The sequence below is a fragment of the Ascaphus truei genome, chromosome 15 (genome assembly GCF_040206685.1).
Source record: "Ascaphus truei isolate aAscTru1 chromosome 15, aAscTru1.hap1, whole genome shotgun sequence".
NCBI classification, from domain to species: Eukaryota; Metazoa; Chordata; class Amphibia; order Anura; family Ascaphidae; genus Ascaphus; species Ascaphus truei.
Genome location: NC_134497.1, coordinates 24,754,439 through 24,778,326, shown reverse-complemented (window position 1 = coordinate 24,778,326; position 23,888 = coordinate 24,754,439). Strand labels below are relative to the sequence as shown.

Genomic DNA, 23,888 nt, shown 5'->3' with positions numbered 1-23,888 from the left:
TGCATGAAAGGCAGGGGGGGGAGGTTGCATGAAAGGCAGGGGGGGGGGGGTTGCATGAAAGGCAGGGAGGGGGAGGTTGCATGAAAGGCAGGGGGGGAGGTTGCATGAAAGGCAGGGGGGGGTTGCATGAAAGGCAGGGGGGGGATGTTGCATGAAAGGCAGGGGGGGAGGTTGCATGAAAGGCAGGGGGGGGAGGTTGCATGAAAGGCAGGGGGGGGAGGTTGCATGAAAGGCAGGGGGGGAGGTTGCATGAAAGGCAGGGGGGGGGAGGTTGCATGAAAGGCAGGGGGGGGAGGTTGCATGAAAGGCAGGGGGGGAGGTTGCATGAAAGGCAGGGGGGGGAGGTTGCATGAAAGGCAGGGGGGGGAGGTTGCATGAAAGGCAGGGGGGGTGGTTGCATGAAAGGCAGGGGGGGGGAGGTTGCATGAAAGGCAGGGGGGGGGAGGTTGCATGAAAGGCAGGGGGGGGGAGGTTGCATGAAAGGCAGGGGGGGGGAGGTTGCATGAAAGGCAGGGGGGGGGAGGTTGCATGAAAGGCAGGGGGGGGGGAGGTTGCATGAAATGCAGGGATCCCTCCCCCTGCGTTTCCTCACCTGGCAGCCTGGCGCGCTCCTCCTCGGGCTACCAGTCTATCTCTCCCCACTCCTGGCCTCCTCCGTCTCCCGGTGGCATAGAGGAGGTAGTGCGCGGCACCACCTCCCTGACGCTCTCCTCCTCCACCTCGTGCTCCTCGGCGGTGTCCGTTGTCGGGGATGGGGAGGCGGGTAAGCGGCGTGTGTGAAGGGGGGTAGTGGCGTGTGTGTGGGGGTGATCCTGAGAGAGCGTGCTCTGGGGGTTGGGGGGAAGTGGGAGAGTGCCGGGGAGCGGGCTCGCGGCGGAGGCGCACGCATCTCCCCTCCCTGTGGCTGCAGGGAGAGGTGGAGAGAGCCGGAGGAGCGATCTCGGGGATGGGGAGCGTGCTTTGGCGGGGGGCCAAGAGCCCACCCCCCTCAGAGCTGTGTGGGGGCTGGAGCTGTCGGCAGTGAATGCGGCCGTTAAGTAACGGAGCGGCGGTGAAGGGAGGGCGGTAAGTAGCGGCCAGTAAGTAGCGGAGCAGTGTTGGGCAAGTAAGTGGTGGTGCTGGAGCGGTGTCGTGGCCGTGAAGTCGTCCATTGCGTAGCGGGCGGGAAGGAGCGGAGCGGGGGGAAAGTGTGATTTGGTGGTCGGGTAAGAGGGGGGAGGGGGGGGCTGGAATAAAATAATGTAAATGAAATGTAGATGTTGTAAGTGTGTGTGGCGGCCATTTTTGAAATTAAATTAAGAGTGCGTAGGTGAAGGCTGCCGGTCATTTGTTAATGTTAAACACACATATTGTGAATGCGGACATTTAATAATGTAAATTAAATGTAGTATTGCGGCGATTTAATAAAGTAAAGTAATAAAATAATGTTATTAAGGGAAATAATGTAACATTGGCAAAGCGGGACATTGTATAATGTCAATGTAAGGTACATGTTGTAAGTTCGTGTGGCGGCCATTTTAGACAGTAAATAAAGAGTGCGTAGGTGAAGGTACGGGCAGGCATTGTTTTAATAAAAATGTAAAGTGCGTAGTGATGCACGCCATTGTTTTGATATATATTTATATTTGAATATATGTGTTTTTAGTAAGGCAGTCTTGATGGTGCGTGGGAGTGTCGTCGTGTGTGTGCGGAGGCCATATGGGCGGCCATGTGCACAGGGACTGTCGGCCGGCGACTGCGGAGGGAGAATGGCGGTTGAATGTGCGCGGCTATAGGGAGTGCGGTTGTTCCGGCGGTTAGTCCGGGCATGTGCATATGAAGGAGGCCATATGGCCGGCCATGTGCACAGGGAGTGTCGCGGTTGAATGTGCGCGGCTATAGTGAGTGCGCTTCGTCCGTTGTGCCTACAGTTCTGGCTACAGGGAGTAAGCATGAGTGTCAGCTACAGAGGAGTAAGCATGAGTGTCAGCTACAGGGGAGTAAGCATGAGTGTCAGCTACAGGGAGTAAGCATGAGTGTCAGCTACAGGGGAGTAAGCATGAGTGTCAGCTACAGGGGAGTAAGCATGAGTGTCAGCTACAGGGGAGTAAGCATGAGTGTCAGCTATGGGATGACAGTGTGTACACAGGGGTGACAGCATGACTGAGATGTGGGATGACAGGTCAGTGTGAGTGTGTGTGTGTGTGTGTACATGAGTCGGAGGTACACAGGGGTGACAGCATGACTCAGAGGTGGTGTGTGTGTGTGTGTGTGTGTGTGTGTGTGTGTGTGTGTGTGTGTGTGTGTGTGTGTGTGTGTGTGTGTGTGTGTGTGTGTGTGTGGTTCTGGGCGTGTGGTGTGACTGCAAGTGTGTGAGAGTGAAGGAGGTGATGTCACAGTGGGGCGTACCTCTTGGCCAATGAGAGTCACGGACCAATCAGATTCACCGCAGATAGCACTAACCTCACTAACCATTCGATTTTATATATTAAGATGGGCATATGAAACAGTTACAAACCAGGTTAAAATGTGAGACAGCCTTAGATTTGAAAGAACTTAAACTGGTGGTGGATGTGAGAGTCTCTGGTAGGTTGTTCCAGTTTTGGGGTGCACGGTAGGAGAAGGAGGAACGGCCGGATACTTTGTTGAGCCTTGGGACCATGAGCAGTCTTTTGGAGTCTGATCTCAGGTGATGAGTGCTGCAAGTGGAAGGGGTGAGGAGCTTGTTCAGATAGCTGGGTAGCTTGCCCATGAAGAATTTAAAGGCAAGACAGGAAAGGTGAACTTTGCGCCTAGACTCTAGTGATGACCAATCTAGTTCTTTGAGCATTTCGCAGTGATGTGTGTTGTAGTTGCATTGGAGAACAAAATGACAAATTGAATTGTAGAGGGTGTCAAGTTTGCTAAGGTGGGTTTGAGGTGCTGAGCCATATACTATGTCTCCATAGTCAATAATTGGCATTAGCATCTGCTGTGCGATACGCTTTCTGACCAGGAGACTTAGGGAGGATTTGTTCCTGTAAAGTACCCCTAGTTTGGCATAGGTCTTGGTTGTCAGGGTATCAATATGCATCCCGAATGTTAAGTGGGAGTCCAACCACATGCCCAGGAATTTAAAACTAGTAACAGGAGTTAGGGTGGTGTTAGTGTTGGTTCTAATCTGGAGCTCAGTCGCTGGAAGCTTTAAAAATGTAGTCTTGGTCCCAAATACCATTGTTACAGTCTTGCCAGTGTTGAAAAACAGTTTGTTTTGGGAAATCCAGTTTTCGAGTCTCAAAAAGTCAGACTGAAGTATGTGTTGAAGGTCAGAGAGGCTTTGGCTGTGTGCATATAGGATTGTGTCGTCTGCATACATGTGTATTAAGGCTTCCTTACAAGCTGCGGGAAGATCATTAATGAACACTGAGAAGAGTAGGGGCCCCAGAACAGAGCCTTGCGGGACACCACAAGTGATATCCAGGGGGTTGGAGTTAGAGCCTGAGATGGACACATGTTGGGATCTACCTGATAGGTAGGACTGAAACCAGTTTAAAGCATGCTTCCCTATTCCAGAGCTCTGGAGTTTGTTAAGCAGGATAGCATGATCAACTGTGTCAAAAGCCTTTGCAAAATCTAGGAATACTGCACCAGTGAGTTGTCCCCGTTCCATTCCACACTGGATTTCATTGCAAACTTTTAGCAGGGTGGTTACGGTGGAGTGTTTGGGACGAAAGCCAGATTGGAATTGGCTATGGAAATTGGTCTTGGTGTAGTAATCGCTTAATTGGGAGTGGACACATTTTTCCATTACTTTGGATAGAATTGGTAGAAGTGAGATTGGCCTGTAGTTTGAGTGTTTTTGTCCCCACTTTTGAAGATTGGGACAACTCTGGCAGTTTTCCAAGTCTTAGGGATATGGCCTGCAGACAGGATGGAGTTGACTATGGAAGCAATTGTTTGGCAATGGCTGGGGCACCAAGTCGTAGGTACCTAGATTGGCTGCTTAGTTTTAGTTTGAGGAGCGCTTGTGTAATCTCCTCTTCAGATACTGGGCCAAATTGAAAATTGTGGGCAGTGTTGGGAGGCGGTGGGGCTATATGTGTACTCCCAGGGTGAGATTCAGATTTGTGGTTTGGGCTGCGTTTCGCTAATAAGTTAGTGGCACACCCCACAAAGTAATCATTGAATGCATTTGCAATGTCAGTGGGGTTTGTCAGAGTAATATCCCCCTTAGTGATATTACTTGGTTGTTGATGGTTAGGAGGCTGGAATATATTGTAGATAACCTTCCAGAAGTTAGCTGGGTTTGATGTATTTTGGTGGAGATTGTCAGAGTAATATTGTGCTTTTGCGTGCCTTGTTTGCCTTGTGCACATATTCCGCATGCATCTGTAGTGATTGAGATCCTTGGTAGTGCCAGTTACTTTGTATCTTTTCCACAAGGTATCCCTGAGCTGGTAGAGTGCAATAAGGTCAGTTGTAACCCATGGAAGGTGCCCCCCCCCCGTACCCTTATTATACGTAGTGGAGCATGGGTATCGCAGAGTTTTAAGAACTCTGTTTGGAAATAGTCGAGCGCAGAATCAGGGTTGGGAATTAAATCGATTCTGTGCCATGGGCAGTTGGTAAGGTCATTCAGAAACTGTTGTGGGTTAAAGTTCTTAAATGTTCTGGTGAGGAGAACTCTAGGGCTTGAATGGGGCGGTTTAATTTTCCTTACACAGTACACTATTGCATGGTCACTGAAAATATCAGGAAGGATGCCAGTGGATTGGATTTTGCTGGGGTTTGAGGAGAGAATCCAGTCTAGCAAGGAATGGTTATGTGATTTCAGGTTTGTCCGTGTGGGTTGGGAAATGAGTTGTGATAGGTTAAGTGACTTGAGTTGTATCTGGATTTTGTGGTTTTTAGGGTCAAGCCAATTGAAGTTGAAATCCCCAAGAACTAGCAGCTCACTCTTCTCATTCAGAGAGGAAATGGAGCCAAGAAACTGGGTGATATCAGTCAGGGATTGTAGAGGGGCTTTAGGGGGGCGGTAGACGCCAGCGAGCAAGATGGGCTTAGAAAAGGGGAGGCAGATTTTGCCAACTAGAATTTCAAAAGAGGGTGGGCTTGGGGGGCAATGTAACAGTGTAAATTGTAATGTGTCTGCAATATAAAATAACACTCCTCCTCCTCTCTTTGACCTATCTTAATATATAAAATCGAATGGTTAGTGAGGTTAGTGCTATCTGCGGTGAATCTGATTGGTCCGTGACTCTCATTGGCCAAGAGGTACGCCCCACTGTGACATCACCTCCTTCACTCTCACACACTTGCAGTCACACCACACGCCCAGAACCACACACACACACACACACACACACACACACACACACACACACACACACACACCTCTGAGTCATGCTGTCACCCCTGTGTACCTCCGACTCATGTACACACACACACACACTCACACTGACCTGTCATCCCACATCTCAGTCATGCTGTCACCCCTGTGTACACACTGTCATCCCATAGCTGACACTCATGCTTACTCCCCTGTAGCTGACACTCATGCTTACTCCCCTGTAGCTGACACTCATGCTTACTCCCCTGTAGCTGACACTCATGCTTACTCCCCTGTAGCTGACACTCATGCTTACTCCCCTGTAGCTGACACTCATGCTTACTCCTCTGTAGCTGACACTCATGCTTACTCCCCTGTAGCCAGAACTGTAGGCACAACGGACGAAGCGCACTCCCTATAGCCGCGCACATTCAACCGCGACACTCCCTGTGCACATGGCCGGCCATATGGCCTCCTTCATATGCACATGCCCGGACTAACCGCCGGAACAACCGCACTCCCTATAGCCGCGCACATTCAACCGCCATTCTCCCTCCGCAGTCGCCGGCCGACAGTCCCTGTGCACATGGCCGCCCATATGGCCTCCGCACACACACGACGACACTCCCACGCACCATCAAGACTGCCTTACTAAAAACACATATATTCAAATATAAATATATATCAAAACAATGGCGTGCATCACTACGCACTTTACATTTTTATTAAAACAATGCCTGCCCGTACCTTCACCTACGCACTCTTTATTTACTGTCTAAAATGGCCGCCACACGAACTTACAACATGTACCTTACATTGACATTATACAATGTCCCGCTTTGCCAATGTTACATTATTTCCCTTAATAACATTATTTTATTACTTTACTTTATTAAATCGCCGCAATACTACATTTAATTTACATTATTAAATGTCCGCATTCACAATATGTGTGTTTAACATTAACAAATGACCGGCAGCCTTCACCTACGCACTCTTAATTTAATTTCAAAAATGGCCGCCACACACACTTACAACATCTACATTTCATTTACATTATTTTATTCCAGCCCCCCCCTCCCCCCTCTTACCCGACCACCAAATCACACTTTCCCCCCGCTCCGCTCCTTCCCGCCCGCTCCGCTCCTTCCCGCCCGCTACGCAATGGACGACTTCACGGCCACGACACCGCTCCAGCACCACCACTTACTTGCCCAACACTGCTCCGCTACTTACTGGCCGCTACTTACCGCCCTTCACCGCCGCTCCGTTACTTAACGGCCGCATTCACTGCCGACAGCTCCAGCCCCCACACAGCTCTGAGGGGGGTGGGCTCTTGGCCCCCCGCCAAAGCACGCTCCCCATCCCCGAGATCGCTCCTCCGGCTCTCTCCACCTCTCCCTGCAGCCACAGGGAGGGGAGATGCGTGCGCCTCCGCCACGAGCCCGCTCCCCGGCGCTCTCCCACTTCCCCCCAACCCCCAGAGCACGCTCTCTCAGGATCACCCCCACACACACGCCGCTACCCCCCTTCACACACGCCGCTTACCCGCCTCCCCATCCCCGACAACGGACACCGCCGAGGAGCACGAGGTGGAGGAGGAGAGCGTCAGGGAGGTGGTGCCGCGCACTACCTCCTCTATGCCACCGGGAGACGGAGGAGGCCAGGAGTGGGGAGAGACAGACTGGTAGAACGAGGAGGAGCGTGCCAGGCTGCCAGGTGAGGAAACGCAGGGGGAGGGATCCCTGCATTTCATGCAACCTCCCCCCCCCTGCCTTTCATGCAACCTCCCCCCCCCCCTGCCTTTCATGCAACCTCCCCCCCCCTGCCTTTCATGCAACCTCCCCCCCCCTGCCTTTCATGCAACCTCCCCCCCCCTGCCTTTCATGCAACCTCCCCCCCCCCTGCCTTTCATGCAACCTCCCCCCCCCTGCCTTTCATGCAACCTCCCCCCCCTGCCTTTCATGCAACCTCCCCCCCCCTGCCTTTCATGCAACCTCCCCCCCCCTGCCTTTCATGCAACCTCCCCCCCCCCCTGCCTTTCATGCAACCTCCCCCCCCCTGCCTTTCATGCACCCTCCCCCCCGCCTTTCATGCAACCTCCCCCCCCTGCCTTTCATGCAACCTCCCCCCCCTGCCTTTCATGCAACATCCCCCCCCCTGCCTTTCATGCAACCTCCCCCCCCCTGCCTTTCATGCAACCTACCCCCCCCTGCCTTTCATGCAACCTCCCCCCCTGCCTTTCATGCAACCTCCCCCCCCCTGCCTTTCATGCAACCTCCCCCCCCCTGCCTTTCATGCAACCTCCCCCCCTGCCTTTCATGCAACCTCCCCCCCCCCGCCTTTCATGCAACCTCCCCCCCCCTGCCTTTCATGCAACCTCCCCCCCCCTGCCTTTCATGCAACCTCCCCCCCCCTGCCTTTCATGCAACCTCCCCCCCCTGCCTTTCATGCAACCTCCCCCCCCTGCCTTTCATGCAACCTCCCCCCCCTGCCTTTCATGCAACCTCCCCCCCTGCCTTTCATGCAACCTCCCCCCCATGCCTTTCATGCAACCTCCCCCCCTGCCTTTCATGCAACCTCCCCCCCTGCCTTTCATGCAACCTCCCCCCCCCTGCCTTTCATGCAACCTCCCCCCCCCTGCCTTTCATGCAACCTCCCCCCCCTGCCTTTCATGCAACCTCCCCCCCCCTGCCTTTCATGCAACCTCCCCCCCCCTGCCTTTCATGCAACCTCCCCCCCCCTGCCTTTCATGCAACCTCCCCCCCTCCCTTTCATGCAACCTCCCCCCCCCTGCCTTTCATGCAACCTCCCCCCCCCTGCCGTTCATGCAACCTCCCCCCCCCTGCCGTTCATGCAACCTCCCCTCCCCTGCCTTTCATGCAACCTCCCCCCCCTGCCTTTCATGCAACCTCCCCCCTGCCTTTCATGCAACCTCCCCCCCTGCCTTTCATGCAACCTCCCCCCCCTGCCTTTCATGCAACCTCCCCCCCTGCCTTTCATGCAACCCCCCCCCCCTGCCTTTCATGCAACCTCCCCCCCCTGCCTTTCATGCAACCTCCCCCCCCTCCCTCCTTTCATGCAACCTCCCCCCCTCCCTGCCTTTCACGCAACACCCCCCCCTGCCTTTCACGCAACCCCCCCCTCCGTGCCTTTCACGCAACCCCCCCCTCCCTGCCCTTCACGCAACCCCCCTCCCCTCCCTGCCTTTCACGCAACCCCCCCCCCTCCCTGCCTTTCACGCAACCCCCCCCCTCCCTGCCTTTCACGCAACCCCCCCCCCCCTCCCTGCCTTTCACGCAACCCCCCCCCCCCTGCCTTTCACGCAACCCCCCCCTCCCTGCCTTTCACGCAACCCCCCCCCTCCCTGCCTTTCACGCAACCCCCCTCCCCTCCCTGCCTTTCACGCAACCCCCCCCCTCCCTGCCTTTCACGCAACCCCCCTCCCCTCCCTGCCTTTCACGCAACCCCCCCCCTCCCTGCCTTTCACGCAACCCCCCCTCCCTGCCTTTCACGCAACCCCCCCTCCCTGCATTTCACGCAACCCCCCCCTCCCTGCCTTTCACGCAACCCCCCTCCCTCCCTGCCTTTCACGCAACCCCCCTCCCTCCCTGCCTTTCACGCAACCCCCCCTCCCTGACTTTCACGCAACCCCCCCTCCCTGCCTTTCACGCAACCCCCCCCTCCCTGCCTTTCACGCAACACCCCCCCCTCCCAGCCTTTCACGCAACACCCCCCCCTCCCTGCCTTTCACGCAACACCCCCCTTGCCTTTGACGCCCCCCCCCTGCCTTTGACGCCCCCCCCTGCCTTTGACGCCCCCCCCTGCCTTTGACGCCCCCCCTGCCTTTGACGCCCCCCCCCTTGCCTTTGACGCCCCCCCCCTTGCCTTTGACGCCCCCCCCTTGCCTTTGACGCCCCCCCTTGCCTTTGACGCCCCCCCTGCCTTTGACGCCCCCCCCCTGCTTTTGACGCCCCCCCTGCCTTTGACGCCCCCCCTGCCTTTGACGCCCCCCTGCCTTTGACGCCCCCCCTGCCTTTGACGCCCCCCCTGCCTTTGACGCCCCCCCCTGCCTTTGACGCCCCCCCCCCTGCCTTTGACGCCCCCCCCTGCCTTTGAGGCCCCCCCCTGCCTCCGGCCAACGCCGGGTATACACACACACCTCTCCTCCTCCCCCCCATCACACTCACCTCCCTTCACCGGCATGACCCCCTTCCTCCCTCGCGCCATCCAATTGAGAAGATGGCGTCACCCGGAAGTAGAGGTAGGTGTCGCGTGTGTGTCGCTCCCCCACTTCACCCACCTCACCCCCCCCGCTTCACCCACCTCACCCCCCCCCCACTTCACCCACCTCCCCCAGCACGCTCTCTAAGGCTCAACATCCCCAGGAGCAGGAGGAGGGCGGCAGGGAGTTAATACCTCCTTTGTGCCACTGGGAGTCGGCGGAGGCCACGAGGGGGGAGACAACCAGTGGCAGCCCGAGGAGCGTGGCATGCTGGCAGGTGAGGAAATGCAGGGGGAGGAATCCATGCCTTTGACGCACCCACCTTGCCTTTGACGGCGCCCCCCCCTTGCCTTTGACGCCCCCCCTCCCCCTGCCTTTGAGGCCCCCCAGCCTTTGACGCCCCCCCTGCCTCCGGCCAACGCCGGGTATACACACACGCACACACCTCTCTTCACACACCCCCCCCCCCCATCACACTCACCTCCCTCCACACCTCCCCCCCCCCCATCATACTCACCTTCCTCCCCGGCGCTCATTCACCTCCCCTCCCCGGCGCTCACTCCCCCTGCCTTTCACTCCCCCCTCCCTGCCTCCGCGTCCCCCTCCTGTCCACTGTCGTCGTCCCCCTCCTGTCCACTGTCGTCGTCCCCCTCCTGTCCACTGTCGTCGTCCCCCTCCTGTCCACTGTCGTCGTCCCCCTCTTGTCCACTGTCGTCGTCCCCCTCCTGTCCACTGTCGTCGTCCCCCTCCTGTCCACTGTCGTCGTCCCCCTCCTGTCCACTGTCGTCGTCCCCCTCCTGTCCACTGTCGACGTCCCCCTCCTGTCCACTGTCGTCGTCCCCCTCCTGTCCACTGTCGTCGTCCCCCTCCTGTCCACTGTCGTCGTCCCCCTCCTGTCCACTGTCGTCGTCCCCTCCTGTCCACTGTCCCGTCCCCTCCTGTCCACTGTCCCGTCCCCTCCTGTCCACTGTCCTGTCCCCTCCTGTCCACTGTCCCGTCCTGTCCACTCTCACCCCCCCTCCTGTCCACTCTCCCCCCCTCCTGTCCATTCTCCCCCCCTCCTGTCCACTGTCACCCCCCCCTGTCCACTATCCCCCCCCCCTGTCCACTATACCCCCTCCTGTCCACTGTCCCCCCCTCCTGTCCACTGTCCCCCCCTCCTGTCCACTGTCCCCCCCTCCTGTCCACTGTCCCCCCCTCCTGTCCACTGTCCCCCCCTCCTGTCCACTGTCCCCCCCTCCTGTCCACTGTCCCTCGCCCCCCCACACATGTCCACTGCCCCCCCTCCTGTCCACTGTCACCCTCTCCTGTCCACTGTCCCCGTCCCCTCCTGTCCATTGTCCCTCCCCCCACCCCATCTCCTGTCCATTGTCCCTCCCCCCACCTTTTCCTAGCGGGAAATTTCACTCACGGGCAACGCCGGGTCTCTCAGCTAGTCTCTCCTAAAAATGGAGTATCCCTGAATGGTGATATTTGCATCAGGGGTTTTAGGGGTTAACCATGTTTCTGTAAGAACTATGGCTTTTGGTTTATGCATAAGGCACCATGCCCTTAGTTCGTCCAGTTTGGGCAGCAGGCTCCTGATGTTTATATGGGCGACAGATAGCCCTTTTTGGAATTTAAAGGTGGAATTCTCAGGGGTATGGGACAGAGTTGAAATGGGAGGACGTGGGTTAGGTTCAATATCACCTGCTAAAGAGAGTAATAGTATGAGTAGACATTTGGGTAGTTGTTTGCAAGTTGTAAATTTGTGGTGTTTGCCATTAGAGTGAGCAGTGGTTGCTGTGCTGGTTTTTAGAGTTCTCCACCAACATTCAGTAGATAGTGCAAGGCTTTTGAGTAGTCCAGGGTGTATGGTGATGTTGGGTGTGGGCCATAATGGAGGAGTTTTTTAGTGGATAGAGGGAGTAACATCTCCATGAGGCCATGAGAAAGAAACATGTTAAGATACATAGCAGATTCATTATGCCAGAGGTAGGCATTTCTGCATGGAGCAAAGTGAGTGTGTACAGACTAAGCATCAGGGGGTAGCCTGTTCCTTGTCAAGTGTTTTGCTGCATTGCAATGCTAGAGTCAATTCAGGGTATCAGTGTTTTGTGCTGTCAGTTTTGGGAGAGGCTGCAGTGAAATAAGTTGTAAAGGGGTGTGGGGTTAAATATGCAGGTTAGCAAGAATGGGATCAAAGTGTGGTCATTTAAGCTCACCGTTTGTTGCCTTGAGTAAGAGTTTGTAGAAAAGATGCAGTCCCCAGTCACCTCTAGTCAAACTATAGTCGAACTAGTATTGTCACTTAAAATGATCACTTTAAATGCATCACTCTTAAGATGCCAATGCTGCCAATATAGCGCCATAAATGTACAAAGCGCTTCACAGTAGTAATACACGTTGTAATCATATAAATAACAAATAATATAAATAACAGGTCATGGGAATAAGTGCTTCAGACATAAAAGTAACTTTAAGGAAGAGGAGTCCCTGCTCCGAGTAGCTTACAATCTAATTGGTAGGTAGGGGAACATATACAGTAGGAGGGAATTCTAGTAAGTGTGTCTGCAGGGGGTCAAGCTTTATGTATCACTAGCTGATATACCCGGCGTTGCCCGTGATGTAATGCTCTGGATCCCTCATCCTCCCTCTCAACTCCCTTCCCCCCCTCTTCACAGCTGTTCAGAGCTGCGCCCCCCTCCCCCCACTGTTCAGTTCCGATTCCCTCCCCCCCATTCAATGCTTTGTTTCCCCCCTCCCCCCCTCCCCCCCTCCAACCCTGTTCACAGCTCCACCCCCCCCTGTTCACAGCTCCGTGCCCCCCATGTGTTTGGCAGCTGAGCTGACTGAGGGGGGAAGTGTGTGTCAGTCAGTGAGTGTGTGTGTGTCAGTCAGTGAGTGTGTGCGTCAGTCAGTGAGTGTGTGCGTCAGCCAGTGAGTGTGTGCGTCAGTCAGTGAGTGTGCGTCAGTCAGTGAGTGTGCGCATCAGTCAGTGAGTGAGTGTGTCAGTCAGTGAGTGAGTGTCAGTCAGTGAGTGTGTGTGTCACTCAGTGAGTGAGTGTGTCAGTGAGTGAGTGAGTGTGTGTGTCAGTCAGTCAGTGTGTGTGTCAGTCAGTCAGTGTGTGTGTCAGTCAGTGGGCTTCCCCCCCCTCTCTCCTGACTCCCTCTCCCCCCCTCTCCTGACTCTCTCCCCCCCTCTCTTGACTCCCTCTCCCCCCCTCTCTCCTGACTCCCTCTCCCCCCCATTCCTGACTCCCTCTCTCCTGACTCCCTCCCCCCCTCTCCTGACTCCCTCCCCCCTCTCCTCCCCTCTCTCCTGACTCCCTCCCCCCCCTCTCCTGACTCCCTCCCCCCCTCTCCTGACTCCCTCCCCCCCTCTCCTGACTCCCCCCCTCTCCTGACTCCCTCCCCCCCTCTCCTAACTCCCTCCCCCCCTCTCTCCTAACTCTCTCCCCCCTCTCCTGACTCCCTCCCCCCCTCTCTCCTGACTCCCTCCCCCCCCGTCTCCTGACTCCCTCCCCCCCCCTCTCCTGACTCCCTCCCCCCCCCTCTCCTGACTCCCTCCCCCCCCTCTCCTGACTCCCTCCCCCCCCTGCGCCAGCGCCTGTCCGCTGGGCACCGCCATCTTACCGGGGGCAGCTGCAGGAGGAAGTGGGTCCTTCCAGAGGCTGCCCGCCCACTGCCTGTCCACTCGGCGCCGCCATCTTACCGGAGGCAGCTGCAGGAGGAAGGGGGTCCTTCCGGAGGCTGTCTGCCCACTGCCTGTCCCCCCCCGCGCGGAGCTGTGTCGGCGGCGACACTACCCGCATGCTGCTGCTGGCCGGGGCTCGGGTGAGCCTGGGGGGAGGTGAGCTGGGGAGGGTGATGGGGGGGGGAGCCGGCGGGGAGGTAAGCTGGGGGGGTAATGGGGAGGGGAGCCGGCGGGGAGCTGAGCTGGGTGAAGAGGTGTGTGTTTGTCAGTTGGGTGAGGCCGAGGGGGAAGGTGAGCTGCGGGCGACGAGAAGAAGAGAGTGGCAGTTGGGTGACGTCATAGAGCCACCAATCTGATTGGCCAGCGGCTGAGGACCAATCAGATTCACCACATCTACCAACAACCCTACAAATTTCAAATTTATATATTAAGATGTGTCCAGGATTATCCAGTACTATTCATATGCTTCTTTAAGCAAATGTGTCTTAAGGTGGGTCTTAAAGGTGGATAGAGAGGGTGCTAGTCGGGTATTGAGGGGAAGGGCATTCCAGACGTGTGGGGCAGAAAGTGAGAAAGGTTTAAGGCGGGAGAGAGCTTTAGATACAAAGGGGGTAGAAAGAAGACATCCTTGAGAAGAACGCAAGAGTCGGGATGGTGCATAGCGAGAAATTAGGGCTGAGATGTAAGGAGGGGCAGAAGAGTGTAAAGCTTTAAAAGTGAGGAGGAGAATTGAGTGTGAGATGCGGGATTTGATCGGAAGCCAGGAGAGGGATTTCAGGAGGGGAGACACAGAGACAGATTTAGGAAAGAGTAGAGTGATTCTGGCAGCAGCGTTTAGGATAGATTGTAGGCGAAAGGAGTGGATTATCAGGAAGCGCAAAATATGTGAAAATAGAGAAAATACACTGATAGTGCAATATTGTATAAAATAGAATAAAAATGTAATGACAGGTCTATCTGCAATGTACTCACAAGCGTGAGAAAATTAGAGGCACGTAAAGGTATCTTTGAGTGCTGTAGATGCCACAAAACGATCAGGAGATCAGTCTTCACCATAAGGATATAGACTTCAAAGGACCTTAATGGAAAATAAGACTGGACATAGTGCAGACTGTATACAAAAGTTTTAAAAGGTAAGTGAAATACAATACACTCACATGGTTCAAAGTTTAAAAAGCATTTAGATCACTCGCAGTGGATCTCAGCAGCCGGATGAGTGGTGTCTCAGGCTTCCCTCTGGTTCAGCGTGCGTGTCAGGATGCGTCTCACCGAAAACCGGAAGTGACGTCATCCGCTTCCAGGGGTTCCGGCCAGTGCAGTAAACGTCACTCTACGCGTTTCACCTACTCGGTTTCATCAGGAGATTGTAGGGGAGACAGGTGAGAGTCAGGAAGGACGGACATCAGGAGGTTGCAGTAATCGAGACGGGAAAGAATGAGGGCCTGAGTCAGAGTTTTAGCAGTCAAGTAACATAGTAAAGGGCGTATGTTTGTGATATTGCTGAGGAAAAAGCGACACTTTTAAGAAACGTTTTGAATGTGAGAGGAGAATGAGAGAGAGGAATCGAGTGTTACCCCAGCGTGCTTGGGCTACTGGGTGAATGATCGTATTTCCAACAGTAATGTGGAAGGGGGTAGTAGGGCCAGGTTTGGGAGGAAGTATAAGGAGCTGTTTTTGCCATGTTAAGTTTAAATCGGCGGATGGCCATCCAGGATGATATTCCAGAGAGGCATTCAGAAACTTTGGTCTGTATAGCAGGTGTAAGGTCAGGGGTTGAAAGGTAAATTTGTGTGTCGCCAGCATAGAGGTGATATTTAAACTTGATACTGAACACGAGGAGTTAAGTATAAATGCTCGTCCAGGGTGACGCTGAGCGGGCGGGCGCGCTCACGCTCGCCACGATGAGTCACGTTGCAACAGTGCGTGTGGCCTGCGTGGGCACCCGCCTGCGCAGGCCTGTGAGCTGTTTTCGGTGCTCAGTTTCAAGAGTACAAATCTTTTGAATCTGTAGCTCCGATTTCTGATCACATGATCTACTTTACCGTATCAGAGGGCAGCAAGTCAACAACCAAAGCAATACAAGCTCTCAATACTTGTATTGCATTGGTTGTTGGCTTGCTGTCCTCTGATAGGGTAAAGTAGGTCATGTGATCATAAGGTGTTTGCGTGTGCACGCGCTTGTCTTTAGTTGTATTACAGTCTCCAGGGTTATGTCATATCCAACTTACCTCCATCATAACAACATTGGGCAAAACGGAGGAACTGAAGCAGCTTTACTGAGATATATTAAGGACAAGGAGGAGAATACACATCTACATGCAGAAGAAACTATCTTTCCCTAGCACAGTGCCTGGGAAATGTTACTGTCTTGTTTCTAATCTACACAGCATGTGACACGTGATCCGTTTTGAAGTCTAAAAACTACAACTCCCATGATCCCTTTAGTGTGAGCATGCGCAGTAGGACACACAGCTGTAACCTTGACAGGGGAGGAGGCTGATTCACTCGGCCATCCTTGGCACCGTCCCACTTGCAGGCGTCACGTACGTAAACATCATTGTTTATTAAAGTTTTGTAATTTTCTGTTTTTAACAGACTGTACTGTCACTATTGTTAGCCCATTGTGGGGTGGTGATATACTGCATTTAATCAGTGGATATTATATCTGTACTACGTACTCGTGCACGCTAATAGGGATCTTGGTGACCTTGTTCGCCATTTGGGTCAGTGGTGCAGTCAGAAGCCCCCCTACATGTCTGCACTGGGTATCACCAATAGGATGTGTGGTAGTAAAGCATCTAGAAGAGGTACGAAACCAAAAAACATCCTCTAATAATGAAATGATATGTCAATATTAAAAACAATTTTAATAGTAATGCAACAATAAACTATACGGTATTAAAAACTCCCTGGTGCACGTAGAAGGTACTATTTGGAAGTAAAGCCAATTCACCTTAGAAAGGGTACTGACCGGGCTGGATAGCCCCCAAAAAAATAGAAGTTGAGCCTACTAGGAGGGAGATTCAATACCAGCACTCCCCCCACGACCACGCTACGATTTATATTGGACACAACCTCAGAATGAGTAAGTATTTGGATAACACAGCCACTGTAAATATCTCTGTGGTTGAAAAATGTGCTGCCCCAGCCTTCTGTAAGATAGAGAGAAGGGGGGTGGGGAGGTCCTGGACACGCGTGCAGTACTTTACTTCTATTACAGCCTCAGGGGTTATGTCATATCCCGGTTACCTCCTTCATATCAACATTTGCCAAAAGGGAGGAACTGAAGCAGCTTTACTGATATATATTAAGGACAAGGAGGAGTATACACATCTACATACAGAAGAAACTATCTTTCCCTAACACAGTGCCTGGGAAATGTTACTGTCTTGTTTCTAATCTACACAGCATGTGACACGTGATCCGTTTTGAAGTCTAAAAACTACAACTCCCATGATCCCCTTAGTGTGAGCATGCGCAGTAGGACCCAGCTCTGACCTGGATGTAGTCAGTGTCTCCACTTCCGGGAAAGAGAAGATGAAGAAATAAAGTGGTGGAGGAAGCACACAGGAGGCTTTTCTGTAAGTAACTTACTTTGTATTCAAAGCATCAGAGCAGGTATATGCAAACACGTGGTGTTTCAGGGCAGACACATCCTCTCCTCAGACCATACACCTTACGGCAATAGTGACACTAACAAGTATATATACCCCTAGGGGTTTACACAATCACCTCATACTAGAGTTGTAAGGTGGCTTGTCCAAAAATATTGGACAGAAGGTGTATTATATTATTGTATTCTAAGTATTATGGTGGATTGTTTGGATGTAGTTACTTTACATTCATCTGCTAGTATGTGATTTACCCCTCCATTTGTTAACTGGAAATTGCTTTTCTTTGATTTAAGCAACTATATATGTACAGTATGCATCTATGAGTTGGTACTTATCCCTCTATCTGCGATTTGTTTGTCCTTGCTAATGTGAATGTATAATTACTTATATCATTATTTCCACAGGAGGAGGGGTGCTTTAGACAGCTTGTTTCTAGGAGGATCACAAAGTGATATTACAGGCCTACCCCGTTTTACGTACACCCGCTTTACGTACACTCGCAAGTACGTACATTTTTTTTGTTGCACCATACCCATGTGTACGTACGCATGCTTCGTGAGTACGGACACCAGGGGGCGGCGTGCGTGCACACCTCATCAATACTGCAACCTCCTTCATTGTGGTCCCTAACTGAGCCGGAGTGCAGGTAAAGGGGAACGGGGCCAGATGGCAGGGGGAATGAGATCGGGCGCGCCATCAATCAGCAGCTATAGCAGTGATTCCGCCCGCACTGCAGCTCCTGGCTCTTCTCCCTCTGCTCCCCTCCTCCCTCTTGCCCCTTCCGCTTCCTCAGAGCTCGCTCTAGCCTGCTGCTGCTGTAGAATGGAACTTTGCATGTGAGTTACAGGCTACGTACGGAGGAGGAGGAGGTGCTACTGCATTCTGTGCTTGTGTGTGTCTGTCTGTGTGTGTGTCTGTCTGAGTGTGTTGTGCGTGCCTGTGTGTTCATGCGTGACACTGTGTGCCTGACAGACTGACTGTGTGCCTGACAGACTGACTGTGTGCCTGACAGACTGACTGTGTGCCTGACAGACAGACTGTGTGCCTGACAGACAGACTGTGTGCCTGACAGACAGACTGTGTGCCTGACAGACAGACTGTGTGCCTGACAGACAGACTGTGTGCCTGACAGACAGACTGTGTGCCTGACAGACAGACTGTGTGCCTGACAGACAGACTGTGTGCCTGACAGACAGACTGTGTGCCTGACAGACTGACTGTGTGCCTGACAGACTGACTGTGTGCCTGACAGACTGACTGACTGTGTGCCTGTGCCTGACTGACTGACTAACTGTGTGTCTGTGCCTGACTGACTGTGCCTGACTGACTGTGCCTGACTGACTGTGCCTGACTGACTGTGCCTGACTGACTGTGCCTGACTAACTGTGACTGTGCGTGCGTGACTGTGACTGAGTGTGCGTGCGTGACTGAGTGGGCCTGACTGACTGACTGTGCCTGAGTGGGCCTGACTGACTGACTGTGCCTGAGTGGGCCTGACTGACTGACTGTGCCTGAGTGGGCCTGACTGACTGACTGAGCCTGAGTGGGCCTGACTGACTGAGCCTGAGTGGGCCTGACTGACTGACTGACACTGACTGACTGACTGTACCTGGCTGACTGACTGTGCCTGACTGACTGTGCCTGACTGACGGTGCCTGACTGACTGACGGTGCCTGACTGACTGACGGTGCCTGACTGACTGACGGTGCCTGACTGACTGACGGTGCCTGACTGACTGACGGTGCCTGACTCACTGACGGTGCCTGACTGACTGACTGTGCCTGCCTGACTGACTGTGCCTGACTGACTGGCTGCCTGACTGACTGTGTCTGACTGACTGACTGTGCCTGCCTGACTGACTGTGCCTGCCTGACTGACTGACTGTGTCTGACTGACTGAATGACTGTGCCTGCCTGACTGACTGACTGGCTGCCTGACTGACTGTGTCTGACTGTGCCTGGCTGACTGACTGACTGTGCCTGGCTGACTGACTGACTGTGCCTGGCTGACTGACTGACTGTGCCTGCCTGGCTGACTGTGCCTGCCTGGCTGACTGAATGACTGTGCCTGCCTGACTGAATGACTGTGCCTGAATGACTGTACCTGACTGACTGACTGTGCCTGACTGACTGACTGACTGTACCTGACTGACTGACTGACTGTGCCTGACTGACTGACTGACTGTGCCTGACTGACTGACTGTGCCTGACTGACTGAATGACTGACTGTGCCTGCCTGACTGACTGTGCCTGACTGACTGACTGTGCCTGACAGACTGACTAACTGTGTGCCTGTGCCTGACTGACTGTGCCTGACTAACTGTGACTGTGCGTGCGTGACTGACTGGGCCTGAGTGGGCCTGACTGACTGACTGGGCCTGAGTGGGCCTGACTGACTGACTGTGCCTGAGTGGGCCTGACTGACTGACTGAGCCTGAGTGGGCCTGACTGACTTACTGACTGACTGACACTGACTGACTGACACTGACTGACTGTGTCTGACTGACTGACTGTGCCTGCCTGACTGACTGTGCCTGCCTGACTGACTGACTGTGTCTGACTGACTGAATGACTGTGCCTGCCTGACTGACTGACTGGCTGCCTGACTGACTGTGTCTGACTGTGCCTGGCTGACTGACTGACTGTGCCTGGCTGACTGACTGACTGTGCCTGGCTGACTGACTGACTGTGCCTGCCTGGCTGACTGTGCCTGCCTGGCTGACTGAATGACTGTGCCTGCCTGACTGAATGACTGTGCCTGAATGACTGTACCTGACTGACTGACTGTGCCTGACTGACTGACTGACTGTACCTGACTGACTGAATGACTGTGCCTGACTGACTGACTGACTGTGCCTGACTGACTGAATGACTGACTGTGCCTGCCTGACTGACTGTGCCTGACTGACTGACTGTGCCTGACAGACTGACTAACTGTGTGCCTGTGCCTGACTGACTGTGCCTGACTAACTGTGACTGTGCGTGCGTGACTGACTGGGCCTGAGTGGGCCTGACTGACTGACTGGGCCTGAGTGGGCCTGACTGACTGACTGTGCCTGAGTGGGCCTGACTGACTGACTGAGCCTGAGTGGGCCTGACTGACTTACTGACTGACTGACACTGACTGACTGACACTGACTGACACTGACTGACTGTGCCTGGCTGACTGACTGTGCCTGACTGACTGACGGTGCCTGACTGACTGACGGTGCCTGACTGACTGACGGTGCCTGACTGACTGACGGTGCCTGACTGACTGACGGTGCCTGACTGACTGACGGTGCCTGACTGACTGACGGTGCCTGACTGACTGACGGTGCCTGACTGACTGACGGTGCCTGCCTGACTGACGGTGCCTGCCTGACTGACTGACTGACTGGCTGCCTGACTGACTGACTGTGTCTGACTGACTGGCTGCCTGACTGACTGTGCCTGACTGACTGACTGTGCCTGCCTGGCTGACTGACTGTGCCTGCCTGGCTGACTGAATGACTGTGCCTGCCTGACTGAATGACTGTGCCTGCCTGACTGAATGCCTGTGCCTGCCTGACTGAATGACTGTGCCTGACTGACTGAATGACTGTGCCTGACTGACTGAATGACTGTGCCTGACTGACTGACTGACTGTACCTGACTGACTGACTGAATGACTGTGCCTGCCTGACTGAATGACTGACTGTGCCTGCCTGACTGAATGACTGACTGTGCCTGACTGAATGACTGACTGTGCCTGACTGACTGAATGACTGACTGTGCCTGACTGACTGAATGACTGACTGTGCCTGACTGACTGACGGTGCCTGACTGACTGTGCCTGCCTGACTGACTGTGCCTGCCTGACTGACTGTGCCTGCCTGACTGACTGACTGGCTGCCTGACTGACTGACTGACTGTGTCTGACTGACTGGCTGCCTGACTGACTATGCCTGACTGACTGTGCCTGCCTGGCTGACTGACTGTGCCTGCCTGGCTGACTGAATGACTGTGCCTGCCTGACTGAATGACTGTGCCTGCCTGACTGAATGCCTGTGCCTGCCTGACTGAATGACTGTGCCTGACTGACTGAATGACTGTGCCTGACTGACTGACTGTACCTGACTGACTGACTGTACCTGACTGACTGAATGACTGTGAATGGCTGACTGACTGACTGTGCCTGCCTGACTGAATGACTGACTGTGCCTGCCTGACTGAATGACTGACTGTGCCTGACTGAATGACTGACTGTGCCTGACTGAATGACTGACTGTGCCTGACTGACTGACTGTGCCTGACAGACTGACTGACTGTGTGCCTGTGCCTGACAGACTGACTAACTGTGTGCCTGTGCCTGACTGACTGACTGTGCCTGACTGACTGACTGTGCCTGACTGACTGACTGTGCCTGACTGACTATCTGTGCCTGACTGACTGTCTGTGCCTGACTGACTGTCTGTGCCTGACTGACTGTCTGTGCCTGACTGACTGTACCTGCCTGACTGACTGTACCTGCCTGGCTGACTGTACCTGCCTGGCTGACTGTACCTGCCTGGCTGACTGTACCTGCCTGGCTGACTATACCTGCCTGGCTGACTGTACCTGCCTGGCTGACTGTACCTGCCTGGCTGACTGTACCTGCCTGGCTGACTGACTGTGCTTGCCTGACTGACTGAATGACTGTGCCTGCCTGACTGACTGAATGACTGTGCCTGCCTGACTGACTGAATGACTGTGCCTGCCTGGCTGACTGAATGACTGTGCCTGCCTGACTGAATGACTCTGACTGACTGACTTACTGACTGTGCCTGACTGACTGAATGACTGTGCCTGACTGACTGGTCCTGACTGACTGAATGACTGTGCCTGACTGACTGACTGTGCCTGACTGACTGAATGACTGTGCCTGACTGACTGAATGACTGTGCCTGACTGACTGAATGACTGTGCCTGACTGACTGAATGAATGTGCCTGACTGACTGAATGACTGTACCTGACTGACTGACTGTACCTGACTGACTGTACCTGACTGACTGAATGACTGTGCCTGACTGGCTGCCTGACTGACTGACTGACTGACTGAATGACTGTGCCTGCCTGCCTGACTGACTGACTGGCTGCCTGACTGACTGTGTCTGACTGACTGAATTGACTGTGTCTGACTGACTGAATTGACTGTGTCTGACTGACTGAATGACTGTGCCTGGCTGACTGACTGACTGTGCCTGGCTGACTGACTGACTGTGCCTGCCTGGCTGACTGACTGACTGTGCCTTGCTGACTGAATGACTGTGCCTGACTGACTGACGGTGCCTGACTCACTGACGGTGCCTGACTGACTGACTGTGCCTGCCTGACTGACTGTGCCTGCCTGACTGACTGTGCCTGCCTGACTGACTGACTGGCTGCCTGACTGACTGTGTCTGACTGACTGACTGTGCCTGCCTGACTGACTGTGCCTGACTGACTGACTGACTGTGTCTGACTGACTGAATGACTGCCTGCCTGACTGACTGACTGACTGGCTGCCTGACTGACTGTGTCTGACTGACTGACTGACTGTGCCTGGCTGACTGACTGACTGTGCCTGGCTGACTGACTGACTGTGCCTGCCTGGCTGACTGTGCCTGCCTGGCTGACTGAATGACTGTGCCTGCCTGACTGAATGACTGTGCCTGACTGACTGAATGACTGTACCTGACTGACTGACTGACTGACTGTGCCTGACTGACTGACTGTACCTGACTGTACCTGACTGACTGACTGACTGTGCCTGACTGACTGACTGTGCCTGACTGACTGACTGACTGACTGTGCCTGACTGACTGACTGTGCCTGACTGACTGACTGTGCCTGACTGACTGACTGTGCCTGACTGACTGAATGACTGACTGTGCCTGCCTGACTGACTGTGCCTGCCTGACTGACTGTGCCTGACTGACTGACTGTGCCTGACTGACTGACTGTGCCTGACTGACTGAATGACTGACTGTGCCTGCCTGACTGACTGTGCCTGACTGACTGACTGTGCCTGACAGACTGACTAACTGTGTGCCTGTGCCTGACTGACTGTGCCTGACTAACTGTGACTGTGCGTGCGTGACTGACTGGGCCTGAGTGGGCCTGACTGACTGACTGGGCCTGAGTGGGCCTGACTGACTGACTGTGCCTGAGTGGGCCTGACTGACTGACTGAGCCTGAGTGGGCCTGACTGACTGACACTGACTGACTGACACTGACTGACTGTACCTGGCTGACTGACTGTGCCTGACTGACTGACGGTGCCTGACTGACTGACGGTGCCTGACTGACTGACGGTGCCTGACTGACTGACGGTGCCTGACTGACTGACGGTGCCTGACTGACTGTGCCTGCCTGACTGACTGTGCCTGCCTGACTGACTGTGCCTGACTGACTGACTGTGCCTGCCTGACTGACTGACTGGCTGCCTGACTGACTGACTGTGTCTGACTGACTGGCTGCCTGACTGACTGTGCCTGACTGACTGACTGTGCCTGCCTGGCGGACTGACTGTGCCTGCCTGGCTGACTGAATGACTGTGCCTGCCTGACTGAATGACTGTGCCTGCCTGACTGAATGCCTGTGCCTGCCTGACTGAATGACTGTGCCTGACTGACTGAATGACTGTGCCTGACTGACTGTACCTGACTGACTGACTGAATGACTGTGCCTGCCTGACTGAATGACTGACTGTGCCTGCCTGACTGAATGACTGACTGTGCCTGACTGACTGACTGACTGACTGACTGACTGACTGTGCCTGACTGACTGACGGTGCCTGACTGACTGTGCCTGCCTGACTGACTGTGCCTGCCTGACTGACTGTGCCTGCCTGACTGACTGTGCCTGCCTGACTGACTGTGCCTGCCTGCCTGACTGACTGGCTGCCTGACTGACTGACTGTGTCTGACTGACTGACTGTGTCTGACTGACTGACTGTGCCTGACTGACTGACTGACTGTGCCTGCCTGGCTGACTGACTGTGCCTGCCTGGCTGACTGAATGACTGTGCCTGCCTGACTGAATGACTGTGCCTGCCTGACTGAATGCCTGTGCCTGCCTGACTGAATGACTGTGCCTGACTGACTG

At 54.3% G+C, this 23,888-nt stretch overlaps 2 protein-coding genes across 6 annotated transcripts in view; both read left to right on the top strand.

Moving 5' to 3' along the window:
* The window catches only part of LOC142466363 (uncharacterized), a 790,214-nt gene that overhangs the window by 146,029 nt on the left and 620,297 nt on the right, over positions 1 to 23,888 (top strand). The gene's annotated exons all lie outside the window — the stretch shown is intronic.
* The window catches only part of LOC142466692 (uncharacterized), a 308,558-nt gene that overhangs the window by 146,053 nt on the left and 138,617 nt on the right, over positions 1 to 23,888 (top strand). For 2 of the 5 annotated variants that reach the window (XM_075571997.1, XM_075571993.1), the window contains exon 1: positions 15,654 to 15,731. The exons of 2 other annotated variants lie outside the window; for them this stretch is intronic. The gene's annotated coding sequence lies outside the window, so the exon portion shown is untranslated. Of the gene's footprint in view, positions 1 to 15,653; positions 15,732 to 16,710; positions 16,770 to 23,888 lie in introns of those variants that run through there. One more of the 5 variants, XM_075571994.1, reaches the window with a different exon arrangement.